General features: G+C 33.8%; 1 long non-coding RNA gene across 1 annotated transcript; it reads right to left on the bottom strand.

Annotated features, from left to right (window-relative positions):
• Window positions 1-744: 744 nt before the first annotated feature.
• Window positions 745-11,423, bottom strand: LOC132739078 (uncharacterized). The gene is made up of 3 exons (XR_009626951.1): window positions 11,288-11,423; window positions 2,737-2,842; window positions 745-2,275 (listed from the first exon to the last, which is right to left on the bottom strand). It is a non-coding gene; the product is annotated as an uncharacterized LOC132739078 (long non-coding RNA).
• Between the last annotated feature and the right edge of the window lie 2,341 nt (window positions 11,424-13,764).

Raw genomic sequence — 13,764 nt, 5'->3', positions numbered from 1 at the left:
GTTTAAATTTCCTGAATATTGAAAATTTGACCTTGAAAGGTCAAGATTATTTAAGGGTCAAGGTTTTATTTCCATGTTTATCAAGGAAGCTGCCATCAAATGATGTATAATGGTGAACAGATATGAAGGTTCTGGTTTAGTGAATGCGTAATTATTATTCATCTTGCATCAACTTCGTGTAAAAGGTAATTTTGTTTGCAGGGACACAGACTGACCAGACAAAATAAGTATATGCATATTGTTCTATTGTTCAGTATGTAAAGATGCATAATACTATTTTTTTAACTAAAAAGGTTAAATCCTTTGAAATGTATCTAGCTCAATAAACATTTAAGAAGAACTTTACATACTGCTATGTTAAGGAGCTCCACTTAGTTCCAAAGTCTAAAATCATAAAATTTGAAAAGCTGACAAAGATCAACAAGGGCACATAAAATGTTAAAAACATGAAAAAATATAATATTGAAGAAAAATACTAAGAAGCAAATTGACAAACAATACTTAGCGCTTTATTTGCCCAATATGAGTAAAATCAATTAACTTTGAAATTTTTAGGCCTTCTTTGTACAATAAAAGAATTATTCTTCTGGAAAACCAGAGTTAGAGAATGATCTGAAATTTTGCATTCAAAGTTATTGGTATAGACCATACTCATATATGGTATTAGAATCACGAAAAAAATATTTCCAGTCCTGTCATGACAATTGCTGGACTTCATTGGAGTCCCTTTAAGGAATAGAACACGACTTTGTGTTTAAGGACTATTCTTATGTAACATCCTAATGAAACTACTTCTGCCTTCTCTTAACAGTTTTATTCTTTAAATACTTATCTTTCGTACATTTTTGTCATGAGAGACCATGTTTACGACTGATACATCATTAATTGAAAAAATATCAGTATAATAACATGTTTATTAGGGTCTTTTATCCTTAATTGACAGTTATTTGTAATAAATCACAACATCTACAAATATGTTATTGATAATGTAGACACACTGACCCAATGACTAGCAAAAATACGTCCACAAACAAACATAATTATACATGTATTATACAGGTTGCCTTCATATATTTGATGCCGGCATCAAATCTCTATATATTAAGAACATCTAAACTTTTAACATGAAATCATTTACACTGCAGGTACATGAACTTCAGAAACCTTTAAATAAAACATTATAGAAATTCAGACTATTTGAAATAACCTTTTCGTTAATGCAATGTCTTCTTGACAACTTGTTATCAAAGAAATTAATGGCAAAAACTTGTTTTCAAGAGCAAGAATACATGTAGTTGGAATGTTTGTGGCATTTTCCAATATAAATGACTAAGAAAAGTAGAGCCTGCAAATCAAAGATAAATCAAAAGTAGCGTGACCACAAATCTTACAAAACTTTTGTTATGATATCGAATATTTTGATTGAAAAGATTAAAGTGCATGATTGTAATAATCTTGTTTTTTTGAACAAATAAATTGTTTGGTCACAAATCCATCTTTGTATCTAAAATTAACTCAACTTTCTTAAATTAACTCAACTTTCAATAACTAACTCAATCTTCTTCTTCAACTTTTTAACGATAATTTAAATAATTTACCAGACTTTCAAGAATTAACGCAACTTAGTAAAAGTAATTCATACTTTGTAATTAACTTAATTTTCTATATAGCTATTATACAACTATCTTTAACTAACTCTAAATTATATTTCTAATACTAGTATCCGTTCCTCTCAGGTAAATCTAAACTTTCCTAGTTTCAATGGAGACCTGTAAAATTTAATTAAGGACTAAAGAAAAAAGTGGTAAATATCCTGCATAGACTCCTCCACATCAGTCCAAGGGAGGTAAATCTTCCCATGTCTGAACATTTACTTTCTTTTGTCTCGATTCCTTTTGTCACATTTGCACTGTTGAGGTATAAAAGTGATCCTTTTTCCAGATTTTCTTGACCACCAAAAACACCTGATATGCTTCCTCTGTGCGGTGCATATATTAAATCCTTCATGGAATATAAACTAGCGTATGGACACTCTAGAACCATACATGAATACTGATGACAGAACCAAACACAACTAGCTTTGTTAACATATGACTAAATCAATGGGTACAGGTACCCGGCATGTATCAGTGAACGAAGAACGATGTATTCACTTTAAGTAGTAAAGTATCTGGGTCCCAGCACCAAGTGTCCTCATTATGAGCAATGTCATAAAAATCTGGGTACCGGAAATATACTGCTGAGTGTCTCTTAGCAACATCTCCATTATTAATGACTGAAAAAAGAAAACAAAGTTTGTGTGTTAAATCTTCAACAAAATAAACTACATATGGTTTCCACAAACTACGAGTAGTATTGCAAAATCATTATTATTTGTGGGCACTAATTTTCATGGTTTTCCATGCACAGCTCAATCCAAAAATTTAAGATTTAATGAAATTCAATTTTATCTGCTCTAAGATTATTTTGCATTACATTACTTGCACAAAGTGACATACCACTAATCTATATAACAACCCACAAAAATGTCCCATGTGACAAAAGTGAATTCACAGTATTTGTAGAACATGTTTTAGCTTACATGTAATATGAGGCATAAAACTGAAGTTATATAATATCTTTGAAATTTTTATGAATATATACAAATTTTTAAACAGTTTTGTCAACTGAGAAAAGGCCAATAGTCTGGCCGATTGTTTTTGTGATAACTGTAACGTCTTGTGACATCATACAGACCTCTCGGGATCTCCACATAATATCCAGCTGTATTAGAAACAGGCCAAACATAAAACACAGACACAATAACGATAAAAACCGCAGTACCAGCTCATTACGAGAAAATCTGAAAAATATCGCAAGAAAAGATTTGCCAAGATATTAATAAATCTATGATGTCTCTACATATTTATATGTACTCATCTTCGATTTTGTTATATTTTCTTCAGACAAAATTTATCAAAAGCCAACAGCCTAAATGAGTAACATAAACAACAAATGAGCCGCGTCATGACAAAACCAACATAATGCGTTTGCGACCAGCATGGATCCAGACCAGCCTGCGCATCCGCGCAGTCTGATCAGGATCCATGCTGTTCGCTTACAAACCCTATTACAAGTAGAGAAACTGATAGCGAACAGCATGGATCCTGATCAGACTGCGTGGATGCGCAGACTGGTCTGGATCCATGCTGGTCGCAAACCCATTATGTTGGTTTTGTCATGACACGGCTCAAATAATACATCAGTTAATCGGAAAACAACATCCCCTACCCCTTGCCCCTTGTCAGTAGTAAGGACTATTTGACTTTTGAAATAACACAACCCAAATATTTAAAGGCCCTGTCATGCAGGAGACACTAGTGACAGATCATTCATTTCCAAGACTTTAGACTTATCAACAAACCTACCAAAACATTATTGTCATATAAGTTCTTATTAGCTTTAGCTTATTCAAAGTTGACTCAATGAAATTTCCCTTTAAGTTGCATTTTAAATGTGTACAAATTGGAATTTATTTTTCATGTACATTGTATTGCGATTTCAGTATTTCAATCATATATACATTTGACTGTTTTTTTTTTTTGTGTTTATTCTTTCACTGAATTTCATCCATATAATTAGTCTTTTAATCAATCAGTGGATGGTGTACTGTAAAATTCTTTAAACTTAAAAGATTATCATTTTATTCAGTATTATATCAAAAATTAAATTTTCTTTTTTAAATTTTCAAAGACAAATATTTGGGAGTGAAAATGAATTGTCAAATTGGGAGTGAAATGTCTAGGTTCACATGTCAAAAGTGAAATAAATATTGTGCTTAAGTGTGAAATAAAATGTATGGGTGTGAGACTTCTTGGGGAGTGAAACATCTTCAGACTGTAAAATGGCTTTGAATAGGTGAAAAGTCTTTAAAGTGAAAATGTATTCGGTGTGAAATGTCTTACATGTAAAATGTCTTGCAAGAGAAATGTCTTCTGACTTAAAATGTCTTGGGTGTGAATTATCTTTAGTGTGAAATATCTTCAATGTGAAAAGTGTTGGGAGTGAAATGTCTTTGACAAGTGTGAAATGTCTTGGTATTGAAACATCTTTAGCCTGAAATGTTTTCAGTGGGTAAATGTCTTGGGAGTGAAATGTCTTCAGTGTCAAATGTCTTTGGTGTGAGTCATCTGACATTCATGCAGGAGCAATCAGATTGCAGGGCCCTTAATAATACACCCATAAACAGTGCCTAGATATCAACTAGGTAATTTGTAGTAAATAAACCAAAGAAATGTCTAATGAAAACCAAGAGTTATCTGTCCAGAATTGTTGGTATCAAAAACAAAAATTGATCTTGCATATACACTGAAGTCAACCGTCCATTTAGCTCAGTAGGTAGAGCATTGGACAGTAGTCTGTGAATCAGGCGACCCTGGTTCAATTCCCAGACAGTTCAGATCACTTTCCTTGTTGATTAATCATAAAATCTTTTCTACAGTCATTCGCACTATACCTCAGCTCTGGCATGTACAGAAGTTTCAGTTCCTTTCTAATTGAAGGCAACCAAAACTGGTAAAACTGCTTGGCAGCCTGCCCAGGAATGATGCCGTTGCTGAATTGTGTTCTGGTAATGTGGCTTAATGCGGTGATCCAGAGTGAAAACTAACAACTCCATGCACTGTGACCACCACCACCTAATACAATGATAAACAGTTTTTGACCTAGCAGACGACAGTCTATTCTTATTCAGAAGTTTTGTGAGTAAAGATAAACCAGTTTCGTTTCACACTGAATAAATTGTATGTAAAATGGTCTGACATATGGTAGGTTTAACAGTTAATTTGGTGTCAAAAGAGGTGTTGAAGTATATACTTGACAAAGCTAAGATCCAAAGCTTTTCATTGGTGTAAATGAATTTTAAAAATCTGACAATACATCACAACAAACTAGCGACTTAAAAACGGCTTGATTTGTATTGTTTTAGCGTTAGAATTGAAATATCGACTTTACTCATAGAATTAGGAAACAACTCATATTATCTCACTCGATATACTTCGGTTATTTACGTAGTTCATATCAAAACTGTTTTATGGTGTATTAAACTGTTAAATAGAGAAAAACAGAATACCTAAAGAACGCCCAAAACGACAAAATGAAAATGTTTGATTGAGCCTGTTCATTGATGGTAATTTTTAAGTGCAAGTTACTGTCCATGATTACGCATGATTTCTAACAAATTTATTCTTAAACACTGTTAACCCATTGCTTCATGTCAGCACTTTTTGTGAAAAATGGCTGTTTTCATTGAAAAGTCTCCCGTTACAAGTTTCAAATTGCTATAATACTATAAAAACTGCTTCAACACTAATCAAACTTGGCACAAATGTTGACTGGACCATTGTCCTTGTAACAACATGCTCAGCTTAAATTTTCTGTTACCATGGCAATGAGGGGACATCTCAAAATTGCCAAAAATCACTATTTTGCGGTTGATTTTTTTCATCAAAACTGATTTCAAAGTGCTGCAACTTCTCAATGGATTGAGATAGAGTCAAATGCTTTTCAGCGTTGGTTACATGTTACCTTATGATCAATCTGCGGGTCATTTATAGCCTCTCACAAGTCCAAAATTTTCTTTAACAGGACATTTCGGCCCCAAACCAATGGCCCCAGTGGAAAAATCGGCCCCCTGAACGTTTCGGCCCTTTTCCGCAAGACGTTTCGGCCCTACTCTACAGTACAGACAATTAATTACATTAATTAACAACAATTAATATAATTACAATTATGAAACTTTAATTCTTTAAATAATTATTTATTATCTTTTGATCTCTTGAACCATTTAGATATACGTTAATGTTTTTAAAGGTGTAACAAACAATAAAGGCAGGTTAATCCTTAATTTATAAAACAAACCACTAAAACTTCTTGATTAAGAAAGTTAATTACAATTATTCCTTAGAAAACAATTTAATTTAAACTATATAGGCCTACGTATTTTTTCAAGGTGTAACTAATTAACTGTTTATAGCTTTATGTAAGTAATATCAGAGAAAACTTCAAAAGATTTTTTGAACAAGAACTGTCGGAGGACAGTAACGCTCGACTATTCGAAAATTTGTCACAAGGGTGTTTCATTGAGTATAATAATGCTTACCTATATGAATACATAAAATTGTCCGAAAAGGTACAAACCCTTCAAGTTTCAATACATTCCCTTTCAGTAGTTATGGAGATACAAGCTTACAACACAAAAACTTAACCAAGAATTTCTAAGTCGAAAAAGGGGCATTATTATGTAAAAAAAGCAAATCAGAGTTATGGGACTTGTGCCAATCATCTAAGATAATCACAGAGAACAAGTGTGTGAAGTTTCAATCCATTCCCTTCAGTAGTTATGGAGATACCAGCTTACACGCAAAAACTTAAACCAAGAATTTCTAAGTCGAAAAAGGGGCATTATTATGTAAAAAAAACAAATCAGAGCTATGGGACGTGTGCCAATCATCTTAGATAATCACAGAGAACAAGTGTGTGAAGTTTCAATCCATTCCCTTCAGTAGTTACGGAGATACCAGCTTACACGCAAACACTTAACCAAGAATTTCTAAGTCGAAAAAGGGGCATAATTATGTAAAAAAGCAAATCAGAGTTATGGGACTTGTACCAATCATCTTAGATAATCACAGAGAACAAGTGTGTGAAGTTTCAATCCATTCCCATCAGTAGTTATGGAGATACCAGCTTACACGCAAAAACTTAACCAAGAATTTCTAAGTCGAAAAAGGGCATAATTATGTAAAAAGCAAATCAGAGTTATGGGACTTGTGCCAATCATCTTAGATAATCACAGAGAACAAGTGTGTGAAGTTTCAATCCATTCCCTTCAGTAGTTATGGAGATACCAGCTTACATACAAAAAACTTAACCAAGAATTTCTAAGTCGAAAAAGGGCATAATTATGAAAAAAAGCAAATCAGAGTTATGGGGACTTGTGCCAATCATCTTAGATAATCACAGAGAACAAGTGTGTGAAGTTTCAATCCATTCCCTTCAGTAGTTATGGAGATACCAGCTTACATACAAAAACTTAACCACAGGGACGCCGAAACGACACCAAATGGGTGACTGCATTAGCTCGATTATTCTGCGAATAGTCGAGCTAAAAAACGGTTTGCTATTATCTCCTGATAATATTTTGAATTATTATTGATATTAGATAATGATAGATGCTAGATGTTATAAAAGTGATTGAAAGACTGAAACCAAATTATAAATGCTATGTACCTGATATATATTTATTAATTAGTTTAATCAAACAATGTTGACAGTGACAAAAGAATTATAGAATATTATGGCTCATTGTAAATTACATGACCGAATGTTTCGATTTTCACGTGCATGAACAACTAATTAATTTTCCTTACCTGATAATTAAATGTGTTTAGATTTTTCAATATCAAGGAAATAATTACGAGTAGCTATTTATTGTGAGATATTTATTAAACATTGAAAGTTAACATTAAATGCAACAAGTATCTAGAGTGGTTGGACCAATGCTCGGCAGCATACCAATGCTCGGCATAAAACATATTTTTTTTTAGAATATTTGAAAATGTCTCGAGTTATCTCCGATTTAGGTCACTGGTGCTTTTATTTACATCTTTCACCATTTTATCCTGGTGTGGTTCACTGTTGTGTAAAGTCACGTGACAATGCTAATAGCAGACGAAACAACCGTATGTAATCTGCAACATATAAATTATTAAAATCTTTTAACACTAGAGTTCTGGGGCTGTAAAATTTAAACTAAAAGTTGGGTTACTTGTAAATGTTTTGAACCTAATTTGGTTGTTACAATTTATTCAATATGTTTTTCTTCAAAAGATAAAAAAAGAGATTTTATTCGAAAAACAATCGTGCATCATGTAGTATTGTACGCCGAGCTATGGTACAATTTCACAAACCACTCTTGTTTATCCGGAATATCTATAGCTCCAGCCATGTACATCATTATGTAATTAGCGAATTTTAACACAATGGCTATTTAAAACAATATCATCGGTCTTGAAAAATGGGCATATAACATTGAGGTTTGTTGACGTTGATTTGAATTTACCATATCAAATATAGTATTTTTACGCCGAGCGTTGGTCCACCCCTCTAATCGTTGATGGGTTTTGGTAAAGATTTAATCTTTTACGTAAAATATATAAGAGGTATCGTAAATCTTTCAAGGTAGATCTACTTGGAAATTGGAGTTCCACTTCATGAAAAATGTCATTTATGATTATTAGTAACTATGAAATTTTAATATACCGGTTTCAAACACAGAACTTTTTCTGGGTTCGATTTGGTAAAGGGCCGAAACGTCTCGAAATCCTTGCAAAACCCCTGATGTATCTTTTGGTTGGGGGACCGCGCCGAAAAAGTGGTCACTTTTTTAACAACATTTCTCAAACAAAAACAAGTGTTTGGGGGCCTAAATAAGGCATTTTTTCACCATTTGAGACGACAAAAAGGGGGGGGGGGGGGTTGAAAAAGGCGTTTAAAGGCGTGTATATCGCGTAATGGGTTAAACAGTTAAAGACAAAAATGGGCTATTCCAGAAAATATCCGCACCCCCCTATGGAAGGCACTTTCACCCCAAAATACCCCCCCTGGACACACTTATCATTGACCCCCCTCATCCCACTCATGCCACGGAAAGTACACCCTATTGACAACAATTTCCAACATGCCCCTGGAATGGATACCCCTTGGACCAACCTATGGAAGGCACTTTTTTCCTAAAAAAAATGCCCCCTGGACAAGTGTTTCGAACACACCCCTGGACATGTACCCCTTGGACAACCTATGGAAGGCACTTTTCCTGTAAAAAATACCCCCCTGGACAAATGTTTCGAAACACCCCCCCTGGACATGAACCCCTTGGACAACCTATGGAAGGCACTTTTTCCTAAAAAAATACCCCCTGGACAAGTGTTTCGAAACACCCCCCTGGACATGAACCCCTTGGACAACCTATGGAAGGCACTTTTCCTGAAAAAATACCCCCCTGGACAAGTGTTTCGAATCACACCCCCTGGACATGTACCCCTTGGACAACCTATGGAAGGCACTTTTCCTGTAAAAATACCCCCTGGACAAGTGTTTCGAAACACCCCCCCTGGACATGAACCCCTTGGACAAGCTATGGAAGGCACTTTTCCAGTAAAAATACCCCCCTGGACAAGTGTTTTGAAACACCCCCCTGGACATGAACCCCTTGGACAACCTATGGAAGACACTTTTCCTAAAAAAATACCCCCTGGACAAGTGTTTCAAAAACACCCCCTGGACATGAACCCATTGGACAACCTATGGAAGGCACTTTTCCTAAAAAATACCCACCTGGAAAAGTGTTTCGAAACACCCCCCTGGACATGTACCCCTTGGACAACCTATGGAAGGCACTTTTCCTATAAAAATACCCCCTGACAAGTGTTTCAAAAACACCCCCCCCTGGACATGAACCCCTTGGACAACCTATGGAAGGTACTTTTCCTGTAAAAATAACCCCCCTTGACAAGTGTTTCGAATCACACCCCCTGGACATTTGTACCCCTTGGACAACCTATGGAAGGCACTTTTTCCTGTAAAAAATACCCCCCTGGACAAGTGTTTTGAAACACCCCCCCTGGACATGTACCCCTTGGACAACCTATGGAAGGACTTTTCTAAAAATACCCCTGAAGGCACTTTTCTAAAAAAATTACCCCCCTGGACAAGTGTTTCGAAACACCCCCCTGGACATGAACCCCTTGGACAACCTATGGAAGGCACTTTTCCCTAAAAAAATACCCCCCTGGACAAGTGTTTCGAGAAACACTTCCCTGGACATGAACCCTTGGACAACACCTATGGGAAGGCACTATTTTTTCCTAAAAAATACCCCCCTGGAACAAGTGTTTTGAAACACCCCCCTGGACATGTACCCCTTGGACAACCTATGGAAGGCACTTTTCCTGTAAAAATACCCCCCTGGACAAGTGTTTCGAAAAAAAAACCCCTGGACATGTACCCCTTTTGGACAACCTATGGAAGGCAGTTTTTCCTAAAAAAATACCCCCTGGACAAGTGTTTCAAAACACCCCCTGAGACATAGAATCCCTTGGACAACCTATGGAAGGCAGTTTTCCTAAAAAAATACCCCCTGGACAAGTGTTTCGAAACATCCCCCTGGACATGAATCCCTTGACAACCTATGGAAGGTACTTTTCCTAAAAAAATACCCCCTGGACAAGTGTTTTTGAAACACCCCCTGGACATGTACCCCTTGGACAACCTATAGGGGTGTAGCAATATGGCAAAAACTATATTGCAATATATTGCCATTTTGCCAAGCGTATTGCAATATGTATTGTCGTGTATATGTTTTGATGTAAAGATGGTGTAATATTATATATTATTATAATATGTATATATTCTTAGTAGAAACTTAATAAAATTGTAAGGAATAAATAGAAAGTAAAGTGTCACACATTTTGATAGACAAAACTGGTCGCGCATGACCTTTTACATCTGGGCTGCTTATGTAAATTATGCGGCCGTTTATTGACTTTTAAGTTGTACTAGTTGTCAGATACTTTCATCTTATGTCGGCACAAATAAAAATTTGCCAATTAAAGATTTTATGCGAAATTTGTACGAATTAGAAGGCAATTAATTGAAAATTATGATTTTTATAAAAATAACCGCTTTTCCAAAAATCGTACCTTGGACAACCTATTGAAGGCACTTTTCCTAATGCTTCACTGGATAAGCATTTTCCAACATTTTCATCCCACCCCCTTAGGGCATTTCAAGCACCTGACTGAACCTGCATCCCTTACACAATATATGGATGTTATTTTCCTGAAAAAGAACCCCCTGGACAAGCATAATGTACCTGCACGCCCTTGATAGGTACTCCTTGGACAACCTCTGAAAGGCACTTTTCTAAAAAAAATTCACCCCCCCCCCCCCCCGACAAGCATTTAAACCCCCCTCCCCCTGGACAGGTACACCTCAGACAACCATTGGAAAGAACTTTCCTGAAAAATACTCCATGGACAAGCTAGGAAAGCTCTTTTCCAGAAAAATACCCAACTGATCAAACATTTACCTTCCATCCCCCCTAAACATTTGCAATGCATTCTTTTTGAAAAATACTCCCCCAAAACAAATATATTCATATAAATTTACTCCAAAAAAAATCAACAGGAAGTTAAAACAGACATATTTTATATTTCCACATAACTTATTTTGTCAATCAAATACAAACCTTTGTTTTAAAAGAACGTGGTCGATATCTACGTCACTGCCTTTACTTGAAACCATTTCATTCTGTTTTTCAATAGAATTTTTCTCATTTTCAGTATTTTCAGCATTTTTTCATCGTAACATAAGAGTAATGTCCCTTGATCAAGGACTTTCTTATGCCTGCAGGACAGGGCGGACCGTGAGACAGGGCGGACCGTACCAGGGCGTATCGTGACTCGAGACTAGGTTCATTTCTCTATTTATAGTGAAATTTTGTGGTACTAAATCATAACTTTTTGTATTGTAACTGCATGTTGCTAATAAGCTTTTTTTCGACAAAATACCGTTAATTAAGAAAAAAACAAAAAATTACAAAACACAATTTTTCTTCAAAAAATTGTGGGGAAAATTTTTAAACAGGGAAAAACGCTTTTTTGGGAAATTTTCGTTTTTTTCATCTTTTTTTTTTTTTTTTTTTTTTTTTTTTTTTTTCTTTTTTTAACATTTTCTTTTAAATATTTCAATGATACGATAAAAAAAAGAAAAATATAAAAAAATTTAAAATTCAGTGAAATTTGAATTTAAATTTTGCTAAATGGAATGACTAACTTTAATTGGGGATATTTTGGGATTCTTTATAAATAATTAAATTTCATGTAAATATGAAACTTTAATTTTTTACATTTTTGGGGTTTATAGAAATTATCATGATTAAAAACGGGTAATTTCACTTTTTGAAACATGAAATTATAATTTGATAATTTCATGTTTTGAATTTTTACCCATAGGGTTTTTTCATGAAATACAACGTTCACAGAAAGGGAAACCAATTTAAATAACGGATAAATGAGATTTAATTATTATTGGGGCCCCTTTTTCATTATATAAGTAAAATTTCTTTTAAACTTTTCTTGCATATAATAAAAGAAAATTTTTTATTAATGTAAATCGAAAAAATTTTTTTCCCCTGTAAACCCCAAAAAGTTCATATTCCTCGTGCGCGCACTCGTGAAAATATTTGGTGCTCAGGTGAAAATATATTGATTTAAGAAAAACAAATATTTATATACTAAACCAAAAAAGGAAACTTTCGAAATACATTCCATGTCAAGGGTAAATAATGTAACCCGTTTATTACATCTTTTGGTGTTTATTAGAATAATCAAAATATAAAAGGGGAAATTTTCATTTTTAAAACGTAAAATTTACCACTTTGAAAATGTTGTTTTAAACCCCTACTTTTTTTCGGGAAAATAGCAGGGGCACAGTACTGGGTACCAACTTAATGATGACTCGAAATGAGCACGTTGCATATTTTTGGGGCGGTTTTTCTTTAAATTAGATTTTTTGTCTTTTTAAAAAAACGCTTTTTTCATTAAAAAAGAAAAATTGTTTTTTTTAGTGAAGATTGAAAAAATTTCACTTTGAACACCAAAAATTCTATTTTCCCCGGGCGACTCGTAAAATATCCTTTGGTGCCACTGGGTGAAATATAATCGATTTTTTTTACACTAAAACTAAACAATATCCCCAAATATATAGTTAGGAAAGTTTTTTTTGAAAAAGGTCAGAACCCGTAAAAACCCCGAAATGTTTTTTCAACTAAAAAGAGTTTCAAAAGGATTAAAAAAACTGTACAAACATATCACATTCAAATTTGGAAAAGTTCTTTTTTTTTATATTTAGAGTAGTTAAAAAAAAAAATTTCTAAAAATTTTTTTAACTGCGCACTTAGCAAGTAAAAATTCCCAAATTTAAGGGGATACAAAAATGTTATTTTTTATAAGCGCAACCCTGAAAAAATTGAAAAAACTTTATAAACAATTAACACATAAAAACATATGTTTTTGTAAAATACAGAAAAAAACAATAAACGATAAAATCAATTTAAAAATTATTTGCAATTCAACACAAAAACAAAAAAGAATGACATTTTTTAAAAAACAAAACATTTATTAAAAAAAAATAAGAAGACACTGAAAAAAAAAACACTGAAAAAATATTAAAAAATAAACTCATAAAGAATTTTTTAAAACTTACGTTTATTTTTTTTAATGTATTGAAGAAATAAATAAAAGAAAAAAAAAATAATTACTTTATCCACATAAAATATTTTTTTAAATCACGTCCCCCTCGTCTCAAAGGAGGGGAAAAATAGGTGAGGAGTCCGGTGCGAGGTCCCCCTTTGTAATTTCTTTTTTTTTTGTAGTCAAAGTTTTTGTTAAACCCAGATAACAATCGCTGTCGTTATTAGATCAGCTGTCAAACAGTAAGCATTCGGGGGACGAAGTTTTAAACAAAACGCATAAAGCACAAAAGGATTTTCCGGGGGAACCACAGGTATTTGTTTTATTATGTGCTCATTATTTAAAAAAAAATTTAAATAGAAAAAAATTTAGCGAAATTGGGTTTCAGTTCGATTTTTTCAAAAATTTGATTTCAGTCAATTTTTTTTTTAAATTATTCTTATTTAAACAATAACAAGCTTTTAAGGAAAAA

The sequence above is a fragment of the Ruditapes philippinarum genome, unplaced genomic scaffold (assembly GCF_026571515.1).
Source record: "Ruditapes philippinarum isolate M1 unplaced genomic scaffold, ASM2657151v2 ctg19832_1_1_1_1, whole genome shotgun sequence".
NCBI classification, from domain to species: Eukaryota; Metazoa; Mollusca; class Bivalvia; order Venerida; family Veneridae; genus Ruditapes; species Ruditapes philippinarum.
This window is presented reverse-complemented; position numbering and strand designations above follow the sequence as displayed.